At 40.8% G+C, this 22,158-nt stretch overlaps 1 long non-coding RNA gene across 1 annotated transcript; it reads left to right on the forward strand.

Annotated features, from left to right (window-relative positions):
- Window positions 1-19,761: 19,761 nt before the first annotated feature.
- LOC121697492 lies at window positions 19,762-21,286 on the forward strand. The gene is made up of 3 exons (XR_006026466.1): window positions 19,762-19,802; window positions 19,964-20,075; window positions 21,240-21,286. It is a non-coding gene; the product is annotated as an uncharacterized LOC121697492 (long non-coding RNA).
- Window positions 21,287-22,158: the final 872 nt, after the last annotated feature.

The following is a 22,158-nucleotide window of genomic DNA, read 5'->3' on the forward strand; positions in this document are numbered from 1 at the left end:
GTGTGGGCAAAATACCCCTATTAAGGCTCCTATCGGGGTTTGTGTGTTGGCCTCTACTTACACAAATAACAGCAGTGGGTCCTGCAGACACACAAACACACACATGAAAACAAAAACCTCCTATAGACACAAACCGCAGCAAATGCATCATAAAGAGGGATGATGTGAAGGAGGTTGCATATTATCTATTATTTACATTTATACAGTGTGTGTTTGTGTGTGTGAGTGAGTGTGTTCAAGTGTGTGAGTGTGTGTATGCAGAGTGCGATTTGTCGCGATTTGCCGCTCGTGCTGCTGACACAGTGGCTGCGTGATGACTGATCAATTTGGCCTTGATCATGCAGGACATTTCAGAATGGCGACTGTGTAACCAATCATAAATGGCTAGTTTCAATGGAAAAGTTAGCTTGACAAATGAAAGAAAGCGAGAAGGATTCAGTGCAGCATATCGTCATATTTTAGAACCTTCAAAATCTATATAGATAACTGATGCAACTGATGCAACTCCACGTAGAGTAGAACATATTGTCCGAAGCAACTTACATTAGGTGAGGAGATATTTGCTGAATGTCAAGTGTTACATATTAGAAATTGCTTCGCATCGCTTATTCAAATGGCTCTCTACCAAACTACCTGTAGTTTGCGGAGGACGAACGAGAAACCACTCATTTGATAAATCAGCCAGTAGGCCTAGTGGACAAATAATTTTCAGAACTAATCTGTACTGCAAAAACGAAAAGAGTCACAAACTTATTCAAAATCCCCCCCTCGATTTTTTTCACAAATCACACCCTGTGTGTATGTGTGTGTAACAACGCATTGTGTGCGTGTGTGTGTGTGTGTTACCTCTGGGCAGTTCTCCTGAGGACACACTTTCTTCTCCATAACGGTGCCGCTGCTGGTGCAGCTAAATGACACACACTTCTCTGAGGGGTCTGACCAGCGATCTCCAACCTGCACACACACACACACACACACACACATTATTAATATCTGGCATACATGGACACACATACTGTACATAAGACTGTCATGCTGTGGACTCTTTTTGAACACACACAAACACACACACAAAGCACTCACTTACCTCATAAGTGTGTCCTTTGTACGGACATGTCCTCTCCACTGTGAGGAGAGAGAAACACAGAACAACTCAGCCCAGACACATTCTAAATGCTAAATGCTAACAGTAGCACAAGCACTGAAACTGTCAGCACTTGTAGCCCACCTCTTAACTGAGGCAGCCAAACTCAAAGCACATACACTGTTCTACACTCAGGTTGTAATTTTTCTAGCATACTTTTTGCAAAGATGTAAACTGTAAAAATGTACAGTTTGCTCCTGCTATGCTGCTTCTGTCCACTCTGACATCAGACGTTCAACACAATTAACACACAACCTAAAATAAGCACTCTAGCCAGAACGCCACATGTTGTTTGCAAGGTTCTAAGAGTGACAAAACATTTAAAACATGCAACAAAAGCTAATATTTCCTTCAAACAATTCAACTTGTGGTCAATTCAGAGTAAATTCTTGAATGCTGAAGTTTATAGAGCAGAGGTGAATTTCAGTGTGCGGTTCTAGAGCAGAGGTGAGCATCAGTGTGAAGTTCTAGAGCAGAGGTGAGTCGTAGTGTCAGGTTCTAGAGCAGAGGTGAGTCATATGAGGTTCTAGAGCAGAGGTGAGTTTCAGTGTGAGGTTCTAGAGCAGAGGTGAGTTGTAGTGTCAGGTTCTAGGAGGTTCTAGAGCAGAGGTGAGTTGTAGTGTCAGGTTCTAGAGCAGAGGTGAGTTTCAGTGTGAGGTCCTAGAGCAGAGGTGAGTTGTAGTGTCATGTTCTAGAGCAGAGGTGAGTTGTAGTGTCAGGTTCTAAAGCAGAGGTGAGTTTCAGTGTGAGGTCCTAGAGCAGAGGTGAGTCGTAATGTCAGGTTCTAGAGCAGAGGTGAGTCGTAGTATGAGGTTCTAGAGCAGAGGTGAGTTATAGTGTCAGGTTCTAGAGCAGAGGTGAGTTTCAGTGTGAGGTTCTAGAGCAGAGGTGAGCATCAGTGTGCGGTTCTAGAGCAGAGGTGAGTCGTAATGTCATACTCTAGAGCAGAGGTGAGCTTCAGTGTGAAGTTCTAGAGCAGAGGTGAGTCATAGTGTCAGGTTCTAGAGCAGAGGTGAGTCGTAGTATGAGGTTCTAGAGCAGAGGTGAGTTGTAGTGTCAGGTTCTAGAGCAGAGGTGAGTTTCAGTGTGAGGTTCTAGAGCAGAGGTGAGTTGTAGTGTCAGGTTCTAGAGCAGAGAGGTGAGTTGTAGTGTCAGGTTCTAGAGCAGAGGTGAGTTTCAGTGTGAGGTCCTAGAGCAGAGGTGAGTTGTAGTGTCATGTTCTAGAGCAGAGGTGAGTTGTAGTGTCAGGTTCTAGAGCAGAGGTGAGTTTCAGTGTGAGGTTCTAGAACAGAGGTGAGTTGTAGTGTCATGTTCTAGAGCAGAGGTGAGTTGTAGTGTGAGGTTCTAGAGCAGAGGTGAGTTGTAGTGTGAAGTTCTAGAGCAGAGGTGAGTTGTAGTGTGAAGTTCTAGAGCAGAGGTGAGTTTCAGTGTGAGGTTCTAGAGCAGAGGTGAGTCATAGTGTCAGGTTCTAGAGCAGAGGTGAGTCGTAGTATGAGGTTCTAGAGCAGAGGTGAGTTGTAGTGTCAGGTTCTAGAGCAGAGGTGAGTTTCAGTGTGAGGTTCTAGAGCAGAGGTGAGTTGTAGTGTCAGGTTCTAGAGCAGAGAGGTGAGTTGTAGTGTCAGGTTCTAGAGCAGAGGTGAGTTTCAGTGTGAGGTTCTAGAGCAGAGGTGAGTTGTAGTGTCATGTTCTAGAGCAGAGGTGAGTTGTAGCGTGAGGTTCTAGAGCAGAGGTGAGTTGTAGTGTGAAGTTCTAGAGCAGAGGTGAGTTTCAGTGTGAGGTTCTAGAGCAGAGGTGAGTTTCAGTGTTTTCTGTACCACAGGTCTGGACTCCACAGCAGCCTGTCACCAGCATGGAGTCTGGACTGCAGAGGGGGGCAGGGAGAGTGAGCCGGTCCTGGCACTCGGTGGTTCTGGTCCGGTTATCACAGGTACAGATCTTGCAGCCGGACTCCCAGGTGTCACCAGGCTGGAGGAAGAGAGAGAGAGAGAGGAAGAGAGAGAGAGAGAGAGAGAGAGATTGACAATGATGCATCAAAATCTGCCATGACGTACATTATGCCTGCTTACAGTATGTCATTACATCTGCTTATGAAGGAGGAGTTGACTGAACAAATGCGATAATTAACTATGTTGTGTGTTAATTATAGAGGGAAACAAATGAATCAGCATATGTGATGTGAGACACATCATCATCCAGTAAACAGCAGCCACAGTCTGCACCCCTGAGACTTACCTGCATTGGCTCCCCATACGGACCTTGACAGCCTGCGCAAAGACAGAGAAGAGAGAGAAGACCGCAGTTTACAATAGGCAAGGCAAGGCAAGGTTATTTATATAGCACGTTTCATAGACAGGGGTAATTCAAAAGTGCTTTACATAAACAAAAGCAAAGAATAGCAAATAATGGTAAAAAGAGCAATAGGCCCCTTGTGGGGATCTACACAAACAGGCACACATAGCTGCATCACATCCACACAACACCAAACCAGTGTTTGCTGGCTGCAAGTCAGATTCTCTTTGTGTTGGTGCTGGACACTATTGTGCGAGTTGGGCTCCCTTTTCATGCAGGTACTGTTGGTCATGGTAGAGCATGTTTAATCACTGCCATTTGAATTTTAATACTTATTTATTTCATTTTATCAGGGTAATTTCTAGAAGGTTATGTCTACTCTTCACGGAGGACACAGGCTTCTGCATGGAGTTTTAACATTTGTGATCACCTCATTGTGACCTGGGCTGCATTGGTAAATTTCTTAATATGCACATTTTCCATTGAATGTTTTATACCTGCATTGGAACATGTCTTAAACTACTTTCTCTGTCCGTAGTAATGGAACATTGGACAGTTGCTGTGGACAGTTGAGCATATTGAAAAGTAGGCCTATATTTTCTAGCTATGTTTGAGTGGACTATGCTATGTTGTTTAATGAGGCTGGCAACTAACACGCTTGTTCTCTCCTGAAAAGGGACCAGGCCAGCCACTGTTTTCCTGTAATTAGTATGCATTTCTTTATTGTGTTTGTTTGTTTGTTTGGTTATCTGACTTTGCCTCTGGGCCTACTACCCATGTGCCCTGATCATAGTAGCATTGTACATTAACAAGTGGTGCTATTGATGCTGGTGGTTCTCCTCCCTAACTATGTCCTCTGCTTAGGCTATCGCTGTACAAGGCCGGATCCACACTGATGCTTTGCCCCTTCTTGCCAAGGGACCACATTGGGAGACACTGTCTTGGTGTGTACTATAACTACAACACGGTGTGATATTTTGTAGTGGTATCGAAAGACCTTACTGTAAGTGTGTAGTGCTTGCTGCAACAGGACACGTGTGACATTTTGTAGTGGTATCTGAAGATCTTGAGTGTGTAGTGCTTGCTGTGTTGCATGCTTCGTCTGGTGTTGGGTTGCTGTCTCCTGTTTTTTTTTCTGTCTCACCAGGGTCCTCCTGAGCAGGGGTTTTGCATTGGCCGATCCGACCTTCCTAGACTGAGGAAAATCCACCAGTTTATAGCAGTATTTTAAGATTTAGAACTTTTCTACTCCTTTTGTACTAAATTGTAATAAATTTGAAATACATTTACATATCTGCCTCTTGTCTACTGTCCCTTTGCGGGGAACATATAGAATTAGCCACACTACATTCAGGGAAAGATCTGTGGGTCCTCCTGCCCATCATCAGGGGGTGGCGTAGTCAGACTGTAAAGAAGGTATACCGCTTGACGGGTACCACACCCTATTTTAGCGATCTGATACGCATGGTCACTAGTGAATACCGTAGCTTAATTAAATTTACATTTAAATTTAAAATTGGTTTGTCCAGTCCACATTGGGAGGGGTTTTGTTATCAAACGTCGGGCAGATGCCACAACAAGGCGTTCCTATGTTTCTTAATCAGTCATTGGAGTGTTTTTGGCGTAACATCATTTAAACCAATGAGAATGACATCTGTCATTCCCTTTAACAGCAAGCAGCGCAACTTCAAACAGCGCATAGGTATTTTGATAGTCAGCGACACATTTGAAGGAATCTGCTTGCACGCGAGATTGTATGGAACAGGTATTCCACTAAACCATGCTTTACTAAAACCTGTTTAGCAGAGTATAGCCTACACGCATCTGCACTCGTCTATTATTTGAACTCATTGGCAAAGTGAAATTAACTTCACCGTGGTCTAGTTATACACAGTTAATTACTTTTACTATTGACTGACAATGGATTACCATCGAGGGCATAGCCTGGAAAAAGCAACACTTACCCCAATAATGTTCGAATGATTGAATAAAAAACCTAAGGACATTTATCCTGCAGAGGAGTTGTTGCTTACATCTCGTGAAAGTACGTCTTCAGCTGTGCTCCATATGTGCCTCTCGCCTCTCACCTAATCACTTTCATCCGTCATTACCAATTTGCACACAAAATGAATTAAGACCAGGGTACACAGCTCAGGGGTATGAATTAAGATCAGGAGCAGGGTACCCAGCTCAGGGATATGAATTAAGACCAGGGTACACAGCTCAGGGATATAAATTAAGACCAGGGTACACAGCTCAGGGATATGAATTAAGACCAGGAGCAGGGTACACAGCTCAGGGATATGAATTAAGACCAGGAGCAGGGTACACAGCTCAGGGATATGAATTAAAACCAATCTAAGTAATTATGTTCATGGTATTTGGAAATTAAGACCAGTCAATCTAAGTAATTACAGTGGGCATCGCTTTCAAATGACCACTTCAGTCGCGCATTACGAGGCGTGAAGCTGCGTGAAGCTTTAGTACCACTTTCAGCCACTGTGCGTCGCTCTGCCACTGTACATCGCTCTGCCTGCCGCCCCTTCTGAAAAAGCAGGAGACTTGCCGAGAGTAATCCCAGCCTACGAATTCAATAACAAAATAAATCATGCATAATTAAACATTACCTCGATTTAGGCTACTTGGGTATGGCTTAAGGCTTGACTACACGGTGTTAACAAAAATCGAAATCGAAATTTGCTGTCTACATTATTGTCAGTGTTGGGGGTAACGCAACTACGCAAATCAAAACAGTGGTGTGATAATTGAGCCGGTAGAGAAATAACTGTTCCGAATTAATCTGTAGCCTTGGGTAGGCTTCTGCAGAAAACAATGTTGTTGCCGATTTAATACTATCTGGCAACGTTTTTAACAGGCTACGCAATAGAGGCTTAGACAACTATGACTCACGTTTTGGTTTCGTAAATTCATTTGCCCTACTTCTTGACTGCAATGTAGTCAATTGACTGCTTGACATGTCATTTTTATTTTTCTGTACAATAAACAAATACATCTGCTTTATGCCGCAGAATTACATTAATATTTGGCTGACTTCTGCAGACGCGCAAAAAACACTGCCAGGCCATCCTTAAAAATATTTTCGTTTGCCGTAACCCGACCGACCCTGTCAATTTAGAACCGACCAAATATTTATTTTTTTCCCCTTTTAGTCTGACCGACTTGCCGGTTGTAAACTTGCGTTAAGACCGACCGTTTTTTTTTTACTCTAAACAACCAATACAAATAAAATACTATTTATTTTAGTAGGCCTAAGTATTGTGAAAACTAAATGTACCGCATAGCGGTACAAAATATGACCGCCGCTCAGTCCTGTACATCCGTTCCGCGAAAATAAATCACACTTCAATTTGTCTCCATATTTTACTCCATCCCCCACTCTTGAAACTTTTGTGTATGCTTGTTTGGCATGCCTGAGTGTGTGTGCGCGGCTGCACAGAAAGTAGCCTACTGGTGCTGAAAAGGTGAATAGATTGTAGAATAGCCAAAGAAGATGTAGCATTGTTATAAAACCTTTAAAATCTCTAAACAATCACAAGTAGGGCAGTTCATCACAGTTCATCCATTGCAACTGGATTGATGAAAGGTCACTTACACCTGTAGGCTACATTGTATTTGGGAAAAGCAAAAGGTATCAGCATAATGTTACTTATTTATTTATTTATTTATTATGTATTTATAAACAAAAACATCTGTCAGTTCCATGCCATTTTCAACAGCTATCAAAAACAAAGGTCATTTTTGGATGGATGGATTTTTTGTGAATGTTTCTTCTTCTACATAAGATTTGTGTCATCTTTACAAAAAGAATCTTTTATGGTATGTTGGTCTCAAGGGCCCACATCAACCTGGCTCATAATCACTCATTTGTGATTTTGATGTTCAGAACTGCACCAAATTTTATGTGTATGATTGACCTGGCATTCTCTGGGGGTATGCCAAGTTTCGTAGAATTTCATCCATGGGGGGGGTCTAAAAAAAATTAGGTTATGTGTACATTTAGTGACTGTACACTCATTGGCCTGTAAATGGCGGTGCACACATATACACATGCACACACACAGGCACCCACATACTATCGGTATTAGAACGGCCGATACATAATTACAAATTCAGTAGGATTAAAAGAAAGCCAAAATAAATATTCATCATCATCATGGCTGCATTTTCAGTATTGGCGATAAGTAGTCGTTTGTCCACTAGATGGCGCATCGTTGCAGTGAGACGTAATTTTGTTGGAAGTTAAAAGTGGGTTGGAAAAACAATGGACGCTTCCTACAAGGACTGTAATTTACCGCAGCGAACATCTAATAAGGATAGGACGATGTTCACATGAAGTGTAATTTCCATTTCTTCTTGAAGCCGAAATAAATCTGAGGATGTTTCTCGGACATGCTTGGTTTTTACTGCAGGTACTTTAATCTTGTAATATCTATAAGGACCTAGGTAATGTTACCGTTAGCGTTGGTTGAGTGATGGAGGCCCATTTGATTGATTGCATTTATAGAAAACTATAAATGCAGTTATACAAGCAAATTGATAGCAGCACTGTTTGTATCTTTCGACTGTCATTTATTGCACGTGCTACAAAATCATTCTGTGCAATAATGGAAGATTTACCAACGTTACACCGGTCTGATACAGTTTTGCCTATACATGCGTGAGACTGAGACTCCTGTTTATTTTGTTTTAAGTGCGTGCTGGGTGTGAGAGGGGAATCGATGTGCTTTGATTCCAGCTTGGTAGTTGTAGTCTGTGAAATTAAAAAGCACGTGTGTGTGAAATATCCAACAATGACACCTTCATTTCATTATGGCTGATTTAGCAACACACCTTAAGCTACTGTGTAGTGGGTCCCTTTTAGAAGTGGCTACTTCATTCGCGCTTCCCTTGACTCATGGAGCTGCGTGAATGTTATTACAACTTTTCGCCACGATATGGCAGTTTAAGTCCGCTTGATACTTTGACATCCCTGGCTTACGCCTTACAGGTCATTATTCAATCTGTATTAGAAGTGGCCCGCCACGTAGTTTATACAGCGCATCCATATCTGAGCTACACCGGGGTTCGATTCCCGTGTGATGCGTTTTGGCGGAGTGAGTGTGCATGTGTACCAACGTCTCTGGAGAGAAGGCGCGCAATTTGAATAAGAAATCGTTTCTCAAAGGGAAGTTTTGATTGCAACAATTAGCTAGTTCATGCACCAGGGTGTAAATAGCATGCAGTACTATAAACACCTGGGTACGAATAGCATCCACTTCTAACTGTACATTGATGCAAACAGCATACCTTATTCAGAGTGATTACACAACTGAGCTATTCACACTCTGTTAATATGTAACAACAAAAAACATGTTGCTTGTTTTAAAAAAAAAAATATATTATTACATTGTGTGATCAATATGCCAGATTAAATGCACAGGGGTGCCAATAGCATACACTGATATTTGTACCAGACAAGGTACTAATAGAACACATTGCTGTGTGCACCGGGGTACGAATAGCATACATTGATATTTGTACCAGACAGGGTACTAATAGGACACATTGCTGTGTGCACCGGGGTACGAATAGCATACATTGATATTTGTACCAGACGGGGTACTAATAGGACACATTGCTGTGTGCACCAGGTACGAATAGAATTCACTTCTTATTGCACCAGGGTACGAATAGCATACACTGCTAATTGTACCAGGGGTGCAAATAGCCTTACCCATAAATAAATAAATAAATAACATTATGCTAATACCTTTTGCTTTTCCCAAATACAATGTAGCCTACAGGTGTAAGTGACCTTTCATCAATCCAGTTGCAATGGATGAACTGTGATGAACTGCCCTACTTGTGATTGTTTAGAGATTTTAAAGGTTTTATAACAATGCTACATCTTCTACATCTTCTTTGGCTATTCTACAATCTATTCACCTTTTCAGCACCAGTAGGCTACTTTCTGTGCAGCCGCACACACACACTCAGGCATGCCAAACAAGCATACACAAAAGTTTCAAGAGTGGGGGATGGAGTAAAATATGGAGACAAATTGAAGTGTGATTTATTTTCGCGGAACGGATGTACAGGACTGAGCGGCGGTCATATTTTGTACCGCTATGCGGTACATCTAGTTTACAAATGTACATAGGCCTACTGTAATTACATTTATACATAGTTATTCTACTGATCTTTATACTATTCATCCTGCACATAAACTTATTCTTACTACTCTTATAATGTTGTTTCTGCACTACAATGACACTGTTTCCACACTGCACATAGCTGTATGTTATGTACATATCTGTTATATATTTGTCATATTGAATATCCATATTTATTCTGTTTTATTATATTCTGTTAATACACTGCATATATCTATATTATTATTTCTACTATTATAATGTTACTACTACATACATTATTCTACTTATTGTATGAGATAACTGCTAATACACTACACATATTTATATTTAATTCATATTACTCTAAACCACCTTCTGTAAATCAACTGTATACTACTGTCTACATTGCACTATATTTCCTGACCTGTCTCTGTATATTTCATCACCTTTCTATACTTTGCATCACATTGTATGCATACTGTAGCTACATGAATCACAGCTAAGATCCTTGGTTGCTATGAAGGCCAGTCGTTCTAAATGGATGGTTTCTATGGCCAAAGGCCAGTTATCTCTGCCGTTGTCAAGCGGGCATATCCTATCTTATTTGAAGCATCTCTATTTTACTTAGCCTACTTCCATACAGCGAGTCCCATTAAGAAGTGGCCACTTCATTCACACTTACCGTGATCCACGCAGCAACATTATTAAATTAATCTGTCACCATATGCCTATGCCAACGTTTGCAAGGAGGAGAACATTTTAATTTGATTCACAATGAAACGTTACATTTAATGTACATGTTGACAATGAGTAGGCTAGTTTTGGTTGTTGTTGGTGGGGTTACTGCATCCCTTAGTTATGCCTAACATGCAAAATTGTTTCCTCGCGATTGTTAGCTCCTAGAAGCATTTTCAAAACATGTGAAATGACATCACAAAAAATTGTTCGGTCCTGAATTACTCTTAGTAAAAAAAAAAATAGGAGTCCTAAAGTTACAAGTACAAGCATATCATATCAAATGACTATGGCATCACGCTAAGCAACATAAATCCCATACAGCAACATCTCCTCCCTAGCTTCTAGCCACACAAGAAATGAATAATGTTAAATCTCTGCTTAGCATGCTTCTCCGCTTAGCATTCTAATAACAGAAGGGGCACATTTATGTTGACCACTACCATATGACTCATTATATCTGTAACTGTATAAAACACTTACTTTCATAAAGGACGCACACCATCCAGCACATACACATGGAAACCGATATTTTAGGCACTTGGCCACGAACTCTAAATGTTACGGAAGCGTATTGCATTCATGACCAATAAAAAAAAAATGCACCCTTTTTGTCTGAATTAATGACTTAGCACATCCTGTTTTTCTGAAATAACCAGTTAACTAGCTCATCAATACAGAAAAACAGCCCTGTTTCTCTGAATTAACGAGTTATTCTGATTTTCTGAATTAACAATAAAATTATCTCATTAATTCAGAAAAACAGAAAAGATGGCCAAGCAAACAGCAACATACGATAGTGCGTACTGGTAATGATGGATGCTTCCCAGTTCATTTGTTTTTATTTCCTACTTGGAATGAGGCACTGGGAGATGTTGACATGTCTCCATAAAGATGGCATTCATATTAGTATGTCTACACTACGACGGCGATTGAAGATGATGGGGTTGTTCAGGCGGAAAAATACCAACTTGCTCGATGTCGCGCTATTCCTAGTGGAACAACTAGAGGAATACGGGATGTTGCATGGCTACAGATTCATGCATCTGAAATGCATCCAAGCTGGCCTGGTTGTCACACATGTAACTGTTCGATACCTGCTACAAATATTAGACCCTCAAGGAGTGCAGCTGAGGCTACGGAAGCGTTTAAGGCGACGGTTATACCGGAATCCTGGTCCAAACTTCTTGTGGCATGTCGACGGATATGATAAACTGAAACCGTATGGCATTTGCATCAATGGCGCAGTGGATGGTTTTTCGCGAAACATCATATGGCTTCACGCGTACTCCACAAACAGCAACCCAAAGGTCATCGCTGGCTATTTCATTGATGAGGTAGAAAAAAGAGGCGGAACACCATCACGCATCAGGACAGATCTGGGCACCGAGAATTGCGTAATGGGGCAAATTCAGGTGTTTTTAAGAGACACCCATGATGATGAGTTTTCCAAAAGATCCTACATCACCGGTTCAAGTAATCACAACCAAAGGATTGAGCAATGGTGGGGATTCCTAAGAACACATCATGCGCAATATTGGATCAATGAATTTCAGGATCTTAAGGGCCTGGACCATTTTTCTGGAGACTTCCTGGACAAAAATCTCATCCAGTTCACTTGCATGGAAGTAATTGAGGTAGGTATAGACAAAACCTTTGCATAATAACCTTTATTAACCTTTAAGTCTATCGCATTTACTTAGCCTATTCGAATAAGAAATCCCGTTTTGAAACACGTGATTGCGCGCACAACAAAACGTATAGGCTATAGCCTAATTCACATTTGTTTAACATTTGTTGCATTGTGACACCTCACGATTTGGTCGCACGGCTGCCGCGGGCAAACTTCTTCCTTTCATTAGGGAAGCGCCATTCTTAATGGGCCATAATCTCTTTGTGAAACGCGCTTCTCTTGATGCGCGCATTATAGCCTACCCTTACGCGCCTTTGGGCAAGTTCCACCTTGGGTGGAGCGACTCAAAAATTGCAGTTGATAGGCTTTACAGTTCTTAAGCATAGGCCTACACATCAAATTTCATGTCTTTTGCTGGCTATAAGCTATTAAAAACAAAACAAAAAATAATATTTCAATTGATCATAGAGCCTATGGTTTAATGACAATAAAGGCCTATTTGGACACATCTTTCTTTTATCCGATCATGGACATTAGGATGTGTAGCCTATAAAAGACCCATCATTCCATTGTACATTTGTCGACCAGACACCAAAAACGGCTATGCCCACGTTGATATGAATGCAGATGCGTTTTTTTTCGCGTTTTAGCCTATCTGTACAGCCTTGCCATCTTAATTGTTTCAATGTTCACATTGTCATGAAAGAAAAGAGTAAAAGTTTAATAGGTAATGTTTATTTATAGAGGGAGCTCCAGCAAGTTGCTCGGCTTTGGAACTGCCACAGAATTCGGCCCTGCAGGAATTCTGTTTCTCCGAGTGGACGGCCTGTATTGATGTACAGCGTTCCCCATCTGTTTGGAACAACAGATTACCTAAAACCAATTGCTCCTCAGCAAATACAAGTCTGTAGAGAGGAATGTCTACCAAGAGGCCCATTGCCCTGCGACAAAACTGTTTTTGACATTTGCTGCTTAGCAATGTCAGAAAATCATCTGCATCCACCCTCTACGGCAAGGGAAGCTATTGAGCTCTATCTTTTTTTAAGGGCTTATATTCAAACTCGGATTTAAAGGAGAATTCCGGTGTGATATTGACCTAAAGTGTATTGAAACATGATACCGAGTGTGAACGTATGTCTCATAGTCCATCTCGGCTTGTCCCCTGCACTCCAAAATCTGGCGCTAGTTAGCCGATGCTACCAACAGCTTTTTCAATAGTGGTGCTTCGGCATCGGGCTAGCCATGCAAATAAATCACTGTTTTACACCCATTTAATTTAGTCACGATAAGTCGAGCAACGAGTAAGAATGAACTGGTATGATAAGGGATCAGATTCCAAAAATAATTCAGTGGAAATGCATGGATTCCAGTTGCTGCTACTGGAAGAAACTGGAATCCATGCATTTCCACTGAATTATTTTTTTAATCTGATCCCTTATCATAGCTGTTCATTCTTACTCGTTGCTCGACTTATCGTGACTAAATTCAAGATGGCTGCAAACGCTAAACTTCGTGAAGATACTGTCTGTATAAATCGTCTTGTAAGTAAACTACCAGTGCTTTTTCAAAGTTCTCAATGTCTCGTTTTAAATGTCAGGGCCCTCGGAAGTCTACCAATGAAGTGTGGAGATACATTGAGCCTCGTAAATGGGTGTAAAACAGTGATTTATTTGCATGGCTAGCCCGATGCCGAAGCACCACTATTGAAAAAGCTGTTGGTAGCATCGGCTAACTAGCGCCAGATTTTGGAGTGCAGGGGAGAAGCCGAGATGGGCTATGAGACATACGTTCACACTCGGTATCATGTTTCAATACACTTTAGGTCAATATCACACCGGAATTCTCCTTTAATGTTTGATTACAATGATAATAAACGTTTGATTTTGCATCCAATGATCCCTTATGTTATTTTCCCTTAAATTTTGTTAACATTAACAAAAACAATTTATTTAAAAAATACAAAAAATACATTCTTTAATGTGTCTTCATGTGCAAACGTTCATTCCATGAGTCCCATTTGAGATTATTGTTTAACATATTCCAAGTGTAACATGCTTGGCTCTGGCATGAATCAACCGGGAGGCCACACGCGAGGTAAAGGAATAACAATATTTATTAGATAAGATTTAACAGAAACTAAGGTAAAGGTAAAGGGATGTGGTGTAGCCTATGTCAGTGATATGCGATGTAACCAAAAGTGTGGTGTGAGATCAGTCATGGGAATAACCAAACAAAATTGTGTGGGCAGCCGTGGCCCACTGGTTAGCACTCTGGACTTGTAACCGGAGGGTTGCCGGTTCGAGCCCCGACCAGTGGGCCGCGGCTGAAGTGCCCTTGAGCAAGGCACCTAACCCCTCACTGCTCCCCGAGTGCCGCCGTTGATGCAGGCAGCTCACTGCGCTGGGATTAGTGTGTGCTTCACCTCACTGTGTGTTCATTGTGTGCTGTTTGTGTTTCACTAATTCACCGATTGGGTTAAATGCAGAGACCAAATTTCCCTCACGGGATCAAAAAAGTGTATATATACATATACTTAAAAGCCTAAAGCCAGCGGAGGAGAGGAGCAGCCCCGAGAGTTGGCACGGCAGGCCTTTTCAACCATCGCCAATCAGCCAGGGTCATTGCGCACACCTGAGACCTGCACACAAGAAAGAGCGGTTACAGAACAGGCATGCAGTAAAAACGGGCGGGGCCTCAAGAGAGCCGCCTGGGTCATTCCACAAGGTATTTGTAGTTTGTGACAGCCTGAATAGTCTCTCTATTTGATAATGGTGTTGGTGGATTGTTGACTTTCTAATGCACATTTATTTAGTATTGGTATTTAAAATTAAGACTTATTGCACCAAAGGAACTGGGGAACCTGGAAGTCATTGGACTCTATGGGTCTTGGCAGTTTTGGACCAGGTTGTAGATGTTTGCCACCGGGTAGGGACTTTACAAGGGATGAGTTAAAAAAAGTTGGTGAACATAAAGGCCATACCAAAGACACAGAAAAGGTAAATTATTTATTATTATTTTAATACAAACCCCCCAAAACCAAATATTGGTTTGTTGCCTTAAGGCAACAATGCTACAGAAATCAAGTTTTCTGTTCTCTCTCCTGGTGGGGAAAACAACACTTTTTCAACATTTTAACATTTTCTTTCATTTAAAAAAAAACCAACAACAACATGTCCATTTATGCTACGATAACACTGAACAAAGTTGACATAATTTCAATTGCACCCCTCCATACAAGACACCTTACAGATTATGTGAAATATTTATCCTATGTTTATATAAACGTACTTCACACCAGTATCGTGAAGCGTGGTCACATCTATAAATACACTATCAACATTATCGACAAACGTAGTAGACCCCTACGCGGATTAATTTGCGCATGCGCCAAAGACAGAACACAGTTTATCAATGGAGTACCTCTCATGCGAGCGATATAGATCAAGTAGCCGGCGGAGCAATAGTCTCAGCTCTCGGGACAGTTTGTACAGTTAGTTCAGTCCCCGCTGCAGAGAACGGTCTCCTACACTCTTTGGTATATATGTAAAGACGCAGAACATGATTGACATATATAACAGTCGGTGGGTTTGTCGATGATATTGGAATAAACTGGCATCTGAATGGCAAATACTGGTGAGTTGTAGTTACCCTCTGCTAGTTTGTAGCTCCCCGTGCCATAGCTCAACATCTCTGAATCAGTAACAGTAATCAACATACATAAAGCAAAAGCACTAATACCCCTAGTAGTAGTGATGCCAGCCTAGCTACTCCAGTAATTGTCTCCGCCACTTGCCATAAAATTGCCCTAACTTTAGCATGCTTGAGTTGCATCTATTGCTAATGAGCTAATGAGTTCCCCTAGCCTAGCACTAGTCCACGCAGTGCCAAAGTGTCTCTGGACCCTGACCATAATCGTTGTTGACTAAACAAGCTAAACAAAATATGAATTGGTGATCATTAGCCTATGCAGGCTGCATTGTAGGCTAGGCATCACAGCCAACATCCATAAATAAGTGGTACGTAAACATTACAAAATGATCGGTAGCCTATGCAGGCTGTGATGATGATGGGCTGTGATGATGATAGAAGCTAGCTGCTAGCTAAAACGCGAAATACTGAATGCGATTTAGAATCTAGCAGTGTTCTATATTTATGCATCTACACAGACATTCTTTGATAAAACCCAAGTTAAATCGGACGTTTTCAGTTTGCTGCGGAGGGTTTGACAGCCAAACCAAACACCTAAAACAAACATTAAACCACCTAGTCCAGGTATCTATAAACTTACCTCATGCAAGTCACAGCTCTGTTTTTCTGAATTAATGAGATAATTTTATCGTTAATTCAGAAAATCAGAATAACTCGTTAATTCAGAGAAACAGGGCTGTTTTTCTGTATTGATGAGATAGTTAACTGGTTATTTCAGAAAAACAGGATGTGCTAAGTCATTAATTCAGACAAACAGGGTGCATTTTTTTATTGGTCATGAATGCAATACGCTTCCGTAAAATGTGTCTCTCTGAAGCTCTGTTCTAGAATCTTTGCTCTGTTGTTCCCAGAGTTGCTAGGCAACAACAAATAAACGAAATGACAGTCTTTGATACCAATGGTATCAAAAGTGTACGAGTGATTACGAATGGATGTGTGTGGTTTGCAATTAGAATAAACAATAAATAACTTTTCCAATAATTTCCCATGATAAATTACATATTTCCACCTTCCTTACTTATGAAGTATTTAGTAACATGTAATACAACGTTGCCACCTAGCGTTCAGATGTATTTAACATTAATGTGACATTGCTTGCTTATTCTTTCGTCAACTCCATGCTTTTAGGAAAACAATCTTTTTATCATAGTTCCCTCTTCAATGAGCGATTACCAGGTCATTTTTGTAACAGAGATAGCTGTTTATTGTCCCTAGGTTTACAGAAACACCTATTAATACGTAGCCTATGGAGTGCTGCCGACCACAGTTCATTACGGCCCAGAATGCCTTGCATGTCTTTACAACAAAACAACACAGTAAAACCTAAATGCCCGTAAACATATGCATTTGCATACTTGTAACATTTTTAATAATACTCTCCCATCATGATATTTAACAATGAAAAAATTAATTTGAATACCGTCAATGTGAAAACAACTCGATTATGTAAGCTATATATAGCTACTGTTCTCCTTGCTATTTCAGTTCGTAAGTCCATACTATCCCATGGCAGAGCAAGGATGTACAGCACGGCAGAGCAAGGAGAAATTGTGGCTACCCAGGGGCATTGGAACATACTTGGAAGGTGTTGTGATAGAAGGTGAATGGTGAGAGTTACCAAATACCTGTGGGTGGTTTGCAAAATGATGGAAAGTTTTGGAATATTTCTTTTTTTTTTCCGCTTATGCACCCTCACATTGGAGTCCCCAGTTCATATACAACATTTGGTATCGATATGTGACAGTGTTCCTGAGATATGGACGACTTCCTGTTTCGGAGCTTTGCCGCCGATTTCGTTTGGCTGTGACGGGCAAACGCTTTCGAAAATCAAAAATCCTTCCGGTAACTTTTGTGAGGCTTGGTCTAAGGATAATGTACATCAAGTTTCGTTCGGACCAAATTTGTGACCTGTAAAAATTTAGTTTCGCTTTCTGTTCAATCCAATATGGCGGACGAACGACACGCCCACCTGACCTCATCTTCGCGACAAACTTACACCGGTACTGACCGGACGTTTTAAAGTTGGAACGGTGTCTGTGTCTCAAAGGGCCTAGGCGCTAGAGCTGAGAAAAAATTAGGGAGACAGGAAAAACTTAAGAAGAACAATAAGTGTGCTGCTTTGCAAGCACACTTAATAATACATATAACCGCAAGCGGTGATTTAACGGGGTCCGAGCAAAATGAACATGAGGTAGCATAGCTTTTTAGTTTACATATGCTTTGATTGTTTGGGCCCAATTGTTAAAAAAAACGTGATTGGATTTCGGTTATCGGATTTCAGTTACCGGATTTCGGCTATCGGATTTCAAATCTTGAAAATTGTTGTTCAAAGTTGTTCAAAGAGAAACAAGGATCCTGAAATTGGATTAGATCACATAATCTATTCTTGGTTTTGATCAGGATAAAACCTTTGTGTTGTTAAAAACTTTTGAGTTGGATTGGAATAAATTTGATCCATAAAATTAGGATTACCCTGTGCTGTAACGTTATAGTGTGCTAACCTCCACAACCCAACAGTATTATAACAGTATTCTATTCTAGTATGCTAACCTCCACAACCAAACTGAAGGAACTGTAGGGGGCGATGTGGGTTGAGGTAGAGCGAGTGTGTGGCGAGCAGGCAGAGCCTCGGTCAGAAGGCTCAATGGTATGGAGTGATGACACGGAGATGGCAGGTTTCGGTGCAACACAAGTGAACTTTATTTGAGTTTCAATTCATCTGTTATTTTGTTCTTTACTTGTATGTGTGCTGCATCAAAGAGGAAACAAACAGAAAATGGAGTAATCAGTGAAATGGGGTAAATCAGTACAGATCCCAACTCACAACAATAAACTGAAATCATATGGCTATATAAGGTAGAACTAAACAATACTTGACATCCCAAGTCAACCAACATCATCTAATCATCTCTCACATGGGACTCCAACACACCAAACCAACAAACAAAGACCTTAACTTTACACATGATGGCAGAGCTACTCTACAAACTCATAAACATCACAAAAGTCATAGTGAGAGTCATTAAGCTTACGTTAACTCAAAGACGCACACAAAGCAGGACACACTGGAGTGCTGGGTTGAGATGAACAAAAGAGTGAACTGAGGGCGAGCAAACAATTTATCCTGGTCTGAGCCCCTGCTCCGGAGCTACAGGGTTTTCCAGCAGGTAAACTGGGCGTGGTTAGGTGGCAGAGCCAAACAATCCTGCAATTTCTCCACAGCACTTTCACCTCAAGGACTTTGTTCAGATTTAAGTGTACATTCGAAAATGAGAAACAATATAATAATAATAATATATATATATATATATATATATATATATATATATATATATATAAACTTAGGGAGTCTTTTCACCAACAGTATTCTAACAATACTCTATTGTAGTATGCTAACCACCACAACCCAACAGTATTCTAACAGTACTCTATTCTAGTGTGCTAATCTCTACAACCCAATAGTATTCTAACAATACTTGATTCTACAGGACTATTTATTTGGTGTGGATAAGATGAAGGGTTTGATAATGGAAGACAGTGTTTCCCAGAGAATTGAATTGTATTTGTGGTGGTAGGTGAAGGGGTGGGTGGGTTCCGTGTTGGAGTCAATAAGATAAACAGCCTATAATTATACAGTTATACTTGCCTTGCACTACAAGTCCATATTGAAGTAGCTGCAATGTTATAGTGTGCTAACCTCCACAACCCAACAGCATTCAAGAGAGTCCCGGCATGCTGATTCTTGGTAACTGATGAGTGTGAATGTTGATTGACTGATGTCATTCAGGTGCTGTTCAATGGTGTGAATCTTAAATGACAAATCCTAAAGCTCTAACGGGGATTCGAACACTCAACCAAGAAACACCAGTACAAGGCATTATCCCACTGAGCCACTAACAATCATACACATTGTGCAGTCACATTCACATGGTGAAAATGTGTGTTGGTAAACACACAAGAAAAACTCCAAGCATACATTTGACAATAAAATGAAGGGCTTTCCTGAAAGATACACCTGAAATCTTTTTGAAATTCTGGGGCAATTAGACATTTGTAGAGATGAACACTAATGGATGAAATATAAATATGATAGACGTAATGATGAAGGAAAAATAGTATGGATCCCTGCGATGTGCACGTTCAACCTCTAATGTAAGTTGTGTACGCACTATTACTGCTTTTAAACAAATCTTGCAAAGGAAAATGAATCAATATCAGTCTATAAAAATTGTGTCCTTTTATCCAAATACAAAAACGTTTGTCTTTTCAGTGTGCACTTGTGATTCAATACTCACATTTGATTTTCGTTGTCCTCCCAAGGATGCTATTGGAAAGGACATGAAAATTAGCACTTTGGTCAGCTGTCACCCATGGCCCATGTCTAATCCCACTTGTGACCACACAACAGAGGCCTGCTTTGGTAAAGAAAACGGTACGACTATGTCTTAAAGGAGAATTCCGGTGTGATATTGACCTAAAGTGTATTGAAACATGATACCGAGTGTGAACGTATGTCTCATAGCCCATCTCGACTTGTCCCCTGCACTCCAAAATCTGGCTAGTTAGCCGATGCTACCAACAACGTTTTCAGTAGTGGTGCTTCGGCATCGGGCTAGCCATGCAAATAAATCACTGTTTTACACCCATTTACGAGGCTCAATGTATCTCCACACTTCATTGGTAGACTTCCGAGGGCCCTGACATTTAAAACGAGACATTGAGAACTTTGAAAAAGCACTGGTAGTTTACTTACAAGACGATTTATACAGACAGTATCTTCACAAAGTTTAACGTTTGCAGCCATCTTGAATTTAGTCACGATAAGTCGAGCAACGAGTAAGAATGAACAGGTATGATAAGGGATCAGATTCCAAAAATAATTCAGTGGAAATGCATGGATTCCAGTTTCTTCCAGTAGCAGCAACTGGAATCCATGCATTTCCACTGAATTATTTTTGGAATCTGATCCCTTATCATAGCTGTTCATTCTTACTCGTTGCTCGACTTATCGTGACTAAATTCAAGATGGCTGCAAACGCTAAACTTCGTGAAGATACTGTCTGTATAAATCGTCTTGTAAGTAAACTACCAGTGCTTTTTCAAAGTTCTCAATGTCTCGTTTTAAATGTCAGGGCCCTCGGAAGTCTACCAATGAAGTGTGGAGATACATTGAGCCTCGTAAATGGGTGTAAAACAGTGATTTATTTGCATGGCTAGCCCGATGCCGAAGCACCACTATTGAAAAAGATGTTGGTAGCATCGGCTAACTAGCGCCAGATTTTGGAGTGCAGGGGACAAGCCGAGATGGGCTATGAGACATACGTTCACACTCGGTATCATGTTTCGATACACTGTAGGTCAATATCACACCGGAATTCTCCTTTAAGCATTATGCATTTACTAGCCATAGCATGTAGTCAGTTTCAGATCATACAGTATGTTTCAGATCATGCAGGTTTTACAGGCTCAAAATATACTATGGGCTATTGCCATTCGCTGTTAAATTACATTTTCTGAAAAAGTTACAGTTATACTACCTGTGTATAGCTATGCATATCACGAATTGTTTGACAACTGGCTTTTTTGTGTCTTTCAGACCAACACATGGAGTGGAGGCCAGCTAGACGTGTCGCTAGATTCTAGAGACCATATCAGACCGCCGTCATGCTATCCGGCAAAAGATTCTTTGGACGCCGCTATTTATGGATTTCCGGCTCCCATTGACTTACATTGAACACATGTAAACAAAACGTCAATTATGTGCTCAAACTAACGCCGCTGACTTATGAAAACCACCATTCCACTTTGATACGAAACTACATAATTGTACAACATTTATACAACAAAAATCACAGAATTTGGATCAAGTAATGTAGAGAAATCTTATGCAAAGTGTCAACCCCTAACAATGTGCCCATTGCCCAAATTTATGGTCGACTAATGTCGAATGTCAGAGTAATGACATTGAAAAAGGTACCTTAATGATACACTTTAATTTATAAAGGTACGAAGTATAAAAAGAAAAACACAATTTATCAGATGGATTACCCAAATAATTTGTAACAAAGTACAACATTTATTCGAGGGCACATCTATTCCCTGAACTATAATGGGTGTTAAATATTCCACAACCACTAGATGGCAGCATGACACAGCACATAAAGTACACCTACGTGTCGCTGCGACCTGAAGGATGGCGTGGTTGAATATCCACTTCTCCTGCACTTCGGGTCTAATAGCGGGTGAATTGTATGACCACCAGATGACGCCATTTCACTGCACCTCGGGCCTAATAGCTGCTGTAACACTTGTTTTATGGGCGTTGTTAGCCACGCTGCGCAAGCCGGGTAGGCTACAGAAGAAGCCAATAGGCTACAGTCGCGTGTGTTTGTGGTGATTTATTCCATGTATTAACAAAATAATAATGTAACATTAAAAAAATAGCCTACATAGATAAAAAAAATAAAAAAAACTAAATAATTACACCAAAAAAGTAAAGAAGCTTTATCATTCAT

This window comes from Alosa sapidissima, chromosome 22, assembly GCF_018492685.1.
Source record: "Alosa sapidissima isolate fAloSap1 chromosome 22, fAloSap1.pri, whole genome shotgun sequence".
Lineage (NCBI taxonomy): Eukaryota > Metazoa > Chordata > Actinopteri > Clupeiformes > Clupeidae > Alosa > Alosa sapidissima.